This window comes from Berghia stephanieae, chromosome 8, assembly GCF_034508935.2.
Source record: "Berghia stephanieae isolate SIO BIC M18660-M18661 chromosome 8, UCSD_Bste_1.3, whole genome shotgun sequence".
Taxonomy (NCBI): domain Eukaryota; kingdom Metazoa; phylum Mollusca; class Gastropoda; order Nudibranchia; family Aeolidiidae; genus Berghia; species Berghia stephanieae.
Window position 1 is genome coordinate 27,054,110 of NC_088367.1, and position 9,260 is coordinate 27,063,369.

Below are 9,260 nucleotides of genomic sequence, written 5' to 3' on the forward strand. Positions count from 1 at the left end.
AGTACCGTGTGATTGTGGGATATCAAGTGGGCTCGTATTCTCTTGCCATCTATACAACCCCGGGTCTCCCGTCGTCAATATTTTAGGTAACGCATGGCGGAAAGCCCCCGAATTGAATGGAGAGCGAGAGGCCTGACAATGCATAGGAGACGTAAGCCCACACAAAACATCTAGATAATCGTGTAGAAATGAGATACCCATGGCGGAGGGAAGCAGCGTTCTGCGTCTTGTGCGGTCCATGGTCCACGGCCTACGTTTTTGGTTTTCACTTTGTACTTTTCACACTTAGGGTTCAATTTTATGCGCTGGTGGTGCGAATGGCCCTTAAGCATTGTTCGCCTACTCTTATTTTTCTTCTATTATTTGGTTATTTATTTGCGTATAGGACACATTTTCTTAGTGTGTTCATATTGTTGTTTTCTTTTTTGTTGTTGTTGTTGTAGTTGTAATATGTGACACATCGCCTCGAAGCCGTATCATATCACGTGATTTAGTTGCCGGAAGTTGACTTTATAACCAAAAATACGAAACTTATTTTTAATTTACTGTTGTATCTAGGAGATAGAATAAAGTTTACCTTGGACAAAAATAGAAAATTTCATATTTCGGGACATTTTAACTTTCAAATCACAATTCAATGTTCAATTTTCTTCGACATAATAATTGATCGTATTATTTTAAGTGAAATACTCACCATTTCCGACCGGCAGATCAATCATTCCAACTTACTAATCGTGGCTCAGCGGTATAGATTTTGCTTCATACCGAATCCACTACCAGCCGCGCTGTGTGGCCTTTTGAATAAATCACCTGGCCCAGGCTCACATTGCGTCGCTGCCCTGCGGCCGACGCCCAGATTATTCTCGTCTTCCCTTGGAATAGACAAATTTTGCCTTGTGGATGGGGAATCTTTCTTTTATTTACTTATTAATTTGATTATTTTTATACTAAGCTATTTGTAATATTAAACGACTCAGTCTGACAGCGAGTTTATTGGGAACTAATCGAGAACTAATCACGAAACTGGTGGTCAATAAAACATTAGATAGAATGAAGTTGACATCACTCGGGTCTTTGTTATTGTTTTTTGCCATCCGCGTTTATGAGTAATTCTCACTTAACTGTATTAACCAGACTATAAACATGTTTAAGGTTACACAGTTGTATGTGTTGGTTCATTATATTTCAGAATGGCAATGTTGTGAGATTCTTAGCCAAGCACATACTATATATAACAAGGAGCTGAGTGACGTCATCTTCATCCTTTCCATACCATGTTCGATGGGCCAAATCGGAGCCTTCCGTCGTGAACTTCTATCCTGTCACTTTTAAGACAAATGCAGAGTCCAGTGAGTTGTCAGTCGGAGTGCTCAAGGAAACAAGTGATCCATATTATCTTTCCATGTGCTCGAGGTTATTGGTCACATTGCAAAATGTATTAAAAGTGACCTACAAAGTGAAAAGTGTGGTGTCACAGCGTTGTGTCTTTGTTATTGTTTTTTGCCATCCGCGTTTATGAGTAATGCTCACTGAACTATATTAATCCGACAATAAACGTTCATGGATACACACAGTTTTGTGTGTTGGTCCGTTATACTTCCGGATGGCAATGTTATGAGCTTCTTAGCCAAGCGCACACTATCTATAAAATAATTTGTAATAGCCGCTGAATAAAACATTATCTCTTTGTTAGAGAGCAAAACAGCTCTGAACCATTTAACTGTGGTACTCTGGAAAACCACGTTTTTAAATATTTGGCCTGAAAACTCGTCCTTCTAATATCGATTGATTTAAATGACCCTCATCTTGGCAAAAATAAAAAAAACAACCATCTCAAATCTGGAACTTCGCGAGGTTCCAGGTTTAAGAGTTTTAACCAAGATGAGTGTCAGTTATTTATGGATATTTAAAGGACGAGTTTTCTGGCCAAATTTTTAAATAGGCGTCTTTCCAGATAACGACGGCGTGTGACTGGTTAATTGCGTTTTACAAACCTCATCTGCGTCGTTGTAATTTTTTTAATTTTGTCGATTATTCGATGAAATCATTTTAATCGGTTAATCACAATTTTGACAACTTGTCAACAACATCATTACAGTTGAACTCACATAGCCCAATAAAAAAATGTATTAAAAATATATATATATATGTATAGATAGTTCGAAGATGACGTCACTCAGGTCTTTGTTATTGTTTTTTGCCATCCGCGTTTATGAGTAATGCTCACTGAACAGTATTAACCTGACTATAAACGTTCAGTTTTGTGTGTTGGTCCGTTATACTTCCGGATGGCAATGTTATGAGCTTCTTAGCCAAGCGCATACTATCTATATAAAGTAATCCTTTAGAGCCATTAGGCCCATGGAGCCGGAGTTTATCTCGGTTTCTATAGCGTGAAACGGACAATAGCAGTCGCTTGCTTCCCTTTGGCCTTGGACGCTAGTCTATCGCAAAGTACTTTCCGCCAGATCAAACGGACCCAGATACTCAATCACTTCTGGGTACACAGTGTGTGTGTGTGTGTGTGTGTGTGTGTGTGTATGTGTATATGCGTGTGTGGCGCGGGGGGGGGGGGGGGGGGGGTCAGACCAATACTTTTGAAAATGTTGAGTTACAATTTGTCAAGATAGTTTTAAGGCCATTATTTCTCATAAAGACTTTGAACAAGTATGCTTAGATAACAATTAAGTGAATAGATCAATTCTTTAGCCAGCAAAAAAGGCAAAAAAGATAGGTGGAGATAATGTTAAAAATGACAGAGCCAAAAGCTGAGAAGCTCTCCCTTCCAATTGATGATAACACGGGTATGATATTGAATAAACTTCAAATATTTGTAGGTTGAATAAATAGTCCTCCGCCCATCAGACATTATCGTAATTTAGAGCCGATTGGTTTTTATGACGTCAGAAATGGACATGCACAGAACAATTAATAATATTCGTACTTTAGAAAAGAAAAAAAGACAACTCATTAAAACAAAAAATATAAAATAACTAGAGCTTATATATAGCACAAAATCCACTAAGTGTGCTCAAAGCGCTTTACAAAGGGTCCCTTACCAACAGCAACACGCAACATGTAGAACGAGACATAACGCCTGTTTGGAGATATTACAATTTTTTGACAGAGACAACGCTGTTGACGACCATGTACTCATTTTACACCTGAGTACGGTGAGAGAATGTGACTAAAGAGTCTTTTCCAAGGACTCAACTATGCGCCGAGCGAAGCTCGAGCCCAGTACCTTCCGATCCGAAAGCGAGTGTCATACCACAAAACCACATAGCCGCATTGCAATATACCAAACGACGACCCAAGTCTTTTTTATACCGCCAAGGGCAGTGCTACGAGTATTTCATGCTTTTTCGATATTTTTTGTTGTTGTAAAACTTGATTCCCGCTGAGTCCATGCTTTTGACAATTTCCACAAGATTTGGAATAATCGGATTTGAGTTCTATCTAGCGCTTTGAGATGAAATATAAACTTATTTCTAAGAAAATTCCAAAATTGAATTTGTGAATTACATAATTTGGAATAATGATTATTTTTTAGCTCAGTACTTTGACGCATTTATTTAGTAAGTAATTACTCCTGACAATACGCCTTCTAGTTCAAAAAAGTAATATTAGGGCATCATAACAAGAAATTTGAGTGAATTCTTTGCAAAATCCCATTCCTGAAAATAAAAAAAATTAAACCAAACTTCCTCCCAAAGTCGTCTTATTGTCATATTTTTAAATTTATTTTTTGGTGCCTCCCCCACCCTTCTTCCCCTAAAAACAAACTAATTTTGATCATAATAGAGATATCGGATCAGTAATTAATTCAGTAAAAGTCAATCAAGCTTATTGTTCAGTTGTGAGTCATCAAGATTTAAGATAAAGATATCACCGTGTGACCCGGTGCTCTCTCTAACGTAACAATGGCACCTCTGGATGCATGATTCATTGCACAAGTTGGAAGATGCATTGTTTTAAATCATGTATACAGGGTGAAGAGAATGTGTTATAATTTTATGGTGTGTGTGTTTGTGTGTTTGTGTGTTTGTGTGTGTTTGTGTGTGTGTGTGTGTGTGTTGGAGGGATATGACCTCATGGTCAATAAATTGTGTTTTAAATCAAGTACAGGGTGAAGAGAATTGTGTTATAATATTATGGTGGTGAATGTGTGTGTGTGTGTGTGTGTGTGTGTGTGTGTGTGTGTTGGAGGGCTATGACCTCATGGTCAATAAATTGTTTTAAATCATGTACAGGGTGAAGAGAATGTGTTATAATAATATTATGGTTGTGAATGTGTGTGTGTGTGTGTGTGTGTGTGTGTGTGTGTGTGTGAGCGTCTTGGAGAGCTATGACCTCATGGTCAATAAATAATTGAATTCAAATTAATCACCAGAATTAACCAAAAGACTGCGTTGTAGTAGATCTGGCAAAGTACACGTTTAATTATTTCCAGGTCTGATAACTCGAATTGTTTTGTGCTCATTGTTGTAATGGAAATACTCTTATTCCAACGTAAAATATTGATCTTTATAACAATGTTAAATCAAGCCCATAATTGGATTCAATAGTCTGATGTCACGTCGCCCAACAACGGCGAACAGCGTGGTTCTAAACAACAAAATCGGTACTTTTTATTCTTCATGCTGGCTAGAACTTTTCATATGTCATGTGATGAGAATGTATAAAAGTCAAAACATGATCATATTTATAATGTTTTTCTCCTCTGGTCACACGTTTATGCTTGTCGGAGAAATATTTCATAAAGGCGTCCTCTAGTTTAGAGCCAGTTACGAGGGAAGTGGCGTCATGACTGTTGTGCTCTGTTATCAGACCTGCAATTATGTGCATGTCGGAATCTACAATATTATCTAATTTATAAAACGTGTGTGTTATCGGCACAGAATGTCGTGACATAATCCGGCATTGGGAGTGTTACGTATCAAGACCAACTGCAGAAAATTAACGCAAGTTCAAAAACATATTTTATTTGTACCTCCCATTGAAAAATACAAATCAAAATAACTTACTTTGGATTGCAATGAGAAATAAATTATGTCATTGAATCTTTAAATACAAGAAAAAAAAAGACCTAGAGCATCTATCTAGAGCAATATCCACTAAACGTTCTCAAAGCGCTTTACAAGTGGTCTCTGACCAACAGCAACACGCAAGATATAGGAAGAAATATGACGCCTGTTAGGCGATATTACATTTTTTTTCTCCCCAGAGACAACGCTGTTAACGGCCAGATACTCATTTTACACCTGAGTACGGTGAAAGAATGTGAGAAAAGAGCCTTTTTCAATGACTCAATATGCGATATTATGCGCCGAGCGAGGCTCGAACCCAGGACCTTCCGATCCGAAAGCGAGTGTCATACCACTAGACCACATAGCCACAAATAGGCAATAAGGTGATAGTTTTGCCTATCTAATTATTTAATTGATAACACAGTTCCATCATTCACAAGTACAAAAATACCGTGTTGCTTTGGTGACGATATTCATTATGGTCCCATATCGGCACCCAGCTACGCTTCTAAATTATAGTAAGAGGGTATAATAATGAACATTCTTATATTTAAAAGATGCTAATTACCTGATATTAATATCATTTTTTGCCGTGACGGATCAAGAATGCTCGTAAGAAACTGGTGGCATGCCAAACAGACTAACTGCACAGTATGCAATGGAATTTGATATCAAGTTGCTGGCTGTAAGGTTAAATGAAGCCTTGTAAAGTGCTATATGTACTATTAGCATGAAGAGCGAGCCCGATGAATTGATTGCTTCACTTATTATTCATTTTCATTTCCTCTAAGTACTTATTAGGCAGAGCAGGGTCCAGTCCAAAGGATAGAAAATAATTGCTACTGTTATTCAACGCTACAAAAATCAGTGGTAAACTCTGACTCCATGAGCTTCATGATCGCACCGTAGCTCACAGCACTTTTTCTATAAATGGAACGATATTGACGTCATTGAACTCTTTGAAATTGTTTTTCGACAGTCATTTTGGTGATTAGTTATCACTAAATTATATAAATGAGACTATAAATGTCCACGTTTAGACCTAGTTTTCCGAGTTGTTACCATCTATCCGGCTGGCGGATGATGTGAGTATTTTACCTAAGCGCATAACATCAATTGATGTCTTACACCTATACCCACTCCCCTCTATTTGCTCCGTCTCTCTAATACCTTCCACTTATCACCCTGTCTTCTAATTGCTTATCATAGTAAACAAATAATAGGCACTCAGTTATCACAAGATTGTCGAAAGGCGGGGTGATAATTGCTGGAACAATTCTACGGGGAAATCATGCAGTTACAGCATTCCCTCCATGCATTGTCAACTTTATGGAACACCCTAAGTTGACAACTAAGCTCTTCTGTTAAAATTGCTGGAACAATTCTTCGAAAAAATTATGCAGTTACAACATTTCCTCCAAGTATTGTCAACTTTATGGAACACCCTAAGTTGACAACTAAGCTATTCTCTTAACAAATTTGAACAAGCAAAGAAATCTCCCTCCCTAGGCTGGGATTTCATTTCCAATGTGATAGAGAAATTGTGCCCTTCACGAGAAGAAATGAAATGTTTATTGTTACTACACTGTTCTATGATCTCATGGTCAATCAAATATTGATTATTGATCAGAAATCGGTCACCAAATTTAATCCTCTTATTACAAACTATCGGAAAATCGTCACTTATATGACGATATTACAACTTCCTAATTCAGGTGTTTATTTCTTTTGTTCATCATAAACTCTTTTTTAAATAGCCAATGTGGCTAGTGGTATGACACTCGCTTACGAATCGGAAAGTCATGGGATATTGTGCTATATAAATGCTCCCATTTTTTCAATTTAGAAATTTATGCGTGCTGTATTGTTGAACTTGATATTCTGCAATGTACGTATTGCATTTAAGATTGATATTATTTTTTTTTCTAATGTCTAAGATGATGTAGAAGAATCATGAGAGGACTAGCCAGGAGAGGTTAGTGGAAGACTGCGTCTCGATAGACCTGGTACCTTGGAACCCTCAGTTTTGAATTTGTCAGCCTTCGAGTATCTCATAGGACAGGGAACTCCTGGAGTCGCGCATATGAAATATTTTGAAAAATAGCCAAAAGAAAATGACGTCTAATATTGATCGAATAGGATTCAATTTCTCGGAACCCCCCCCCCCCCCCCATTAAAACTTAAGACTTCTCAGAAGAATCCATGTCAACACTATTATGTATCTATAATATATTCATTCAGTCCCAGTTTATTAAAGTGTTACAACATTTTTCTTTAGAGCTGTAAAACTAATTGGTTTTTGTTTATCCCTGTTTGAGTGGAGCTAAACAGGCAGTGACGTTTTGTATCATACTCTATCACAAGGCACTTTTCTGGTTTTATTTTGAGCATTTTGGGGCATTTGTATATGTCAATAGCAACACTTAATATGTAGAACGACATATGACGCCTGCTAGACCATAATATTACATTTTTTTCCCGACAGAGACAACGCTGTTAACGGCCAGGTACACGTTCCTGGATCTTGTAAGGCATCTTTAACCAGTTGACTGCTGTGCTCTAGAAAAAAAAAACACGGATTAAAAAATTTGGCCAGAAAACTCGTCCTATCGATATAAATGACGTCAAATTCAGAAACTCGGGAGTAGGCACAATTAATTCTAAGATCTGAACAAGTGTGTGTAAAAGGTGCCATACAAAGCAAGAAAGAAAAATACATGAAAAAAAAAATCCCAAAAATTTGTCTCCCTCGACTGGGATCAACTCAAATGAATATCTTCGTCTTCGAGCTCTCGTGTTCAATAGTAGTCAGAAGGTCTGAGGTTCGTTCCCTCGTCGAGGTAGATTTTTTTGGGGATTTCATTTCTTCTTGTATTTATCTTTCTTGCTTTGCCCGGCACCTTTCACACACACACACACACACACACACACACACACACACACACACACACATTTGTTCAGATCTTTTTAATAAATGACGCCATCTTGACAAAATCTCTCAAACCTGTGACTTCAAGGAGTTAACCGAAAAGGAAAGGAATCCCACACATACCAAATGGTGACTATGGGTGTTTTAACCCTTTCCCGGCGTGAATGCATTTGATTCACGTCATAAAAGCGAGTGTCATACCACAAGACCACATATAACCGCACTAGCAGCTAAGAATTGTTCCATGATCACCCTACCAATCTGTTTACGGGACTCTAGGTCTGACATGTGGATGATCTATATTACCTTTCGTCACATTGCAAAATGTGCTCAACTTGATCTTTGCGTGCGGCTATGTAGTCTTGTGGTATCACACTCGCTTTCGGATCGGAAGGTCCTGGCTTCGAGCCTCGCTCGGCGCATCGATGAGTCCTTGGAAAAGACTCTTTACTCATTTTCTCTCACCTTACCCGGGTGTCAAATGAGTACCTAGCCGTTAACAGCATAGTCTCTGTGGGAAAAAAATTGTAATATCGCCCAACAGGCAGCATCATGTATCCTTCTATATGTTACGTGTTGCTGTTGGCTAGGGATCCTTTGTAAGGCACTTTGAGCACGTTTAATGGATATTGCGCTATATAAAAGCTCAAGTATCCACATTGTGAAAAAGGTTCACAGTTTTCGAAATATCCAACACCACTATTGATACTATGCGTTTAAGTAAAATGCTCACAACATCCGCCAGCCAGATATAACGTACTAACACACAAAACTATGTAACCTTAGCTGTTTATAGTTTGATTGATAGAATTAAATGAGAACTAATCATTAAAATGGCTAACTAAAAACCATAATAAAGAGCTTGGCGATGTCAATTTTGTTCCATCAATAGATCATTTTGTTCAGATTGACTTCAGGATTTGTTTACAACTGTCATAAACAAAGCAGCGAGTTTACATTTATTGCGAAATATCCATACGTTGGACAGTAATAAATCACGAGATCAATGACCCTGGGGACGAAAGCCTGTATATATATATAGTATGCGCTTGATTAAGATATATATATCATTGTCGGCATTTTATACGTCTGTACAAAACTTTTCTTTTGGATGAATAAAGTACATTATTATTATTATTATTATTATTATTATTATTATTATTATTATTATTATTATTATTATTATTATTATTATATTATTATTATTATTTTTATTATTATTATTATTATTATAACGTAAATATAATGTGGTAAAGTAAAACTTGGTAATAGGTATAGTGTAATAATATTGTAGGCTGTAA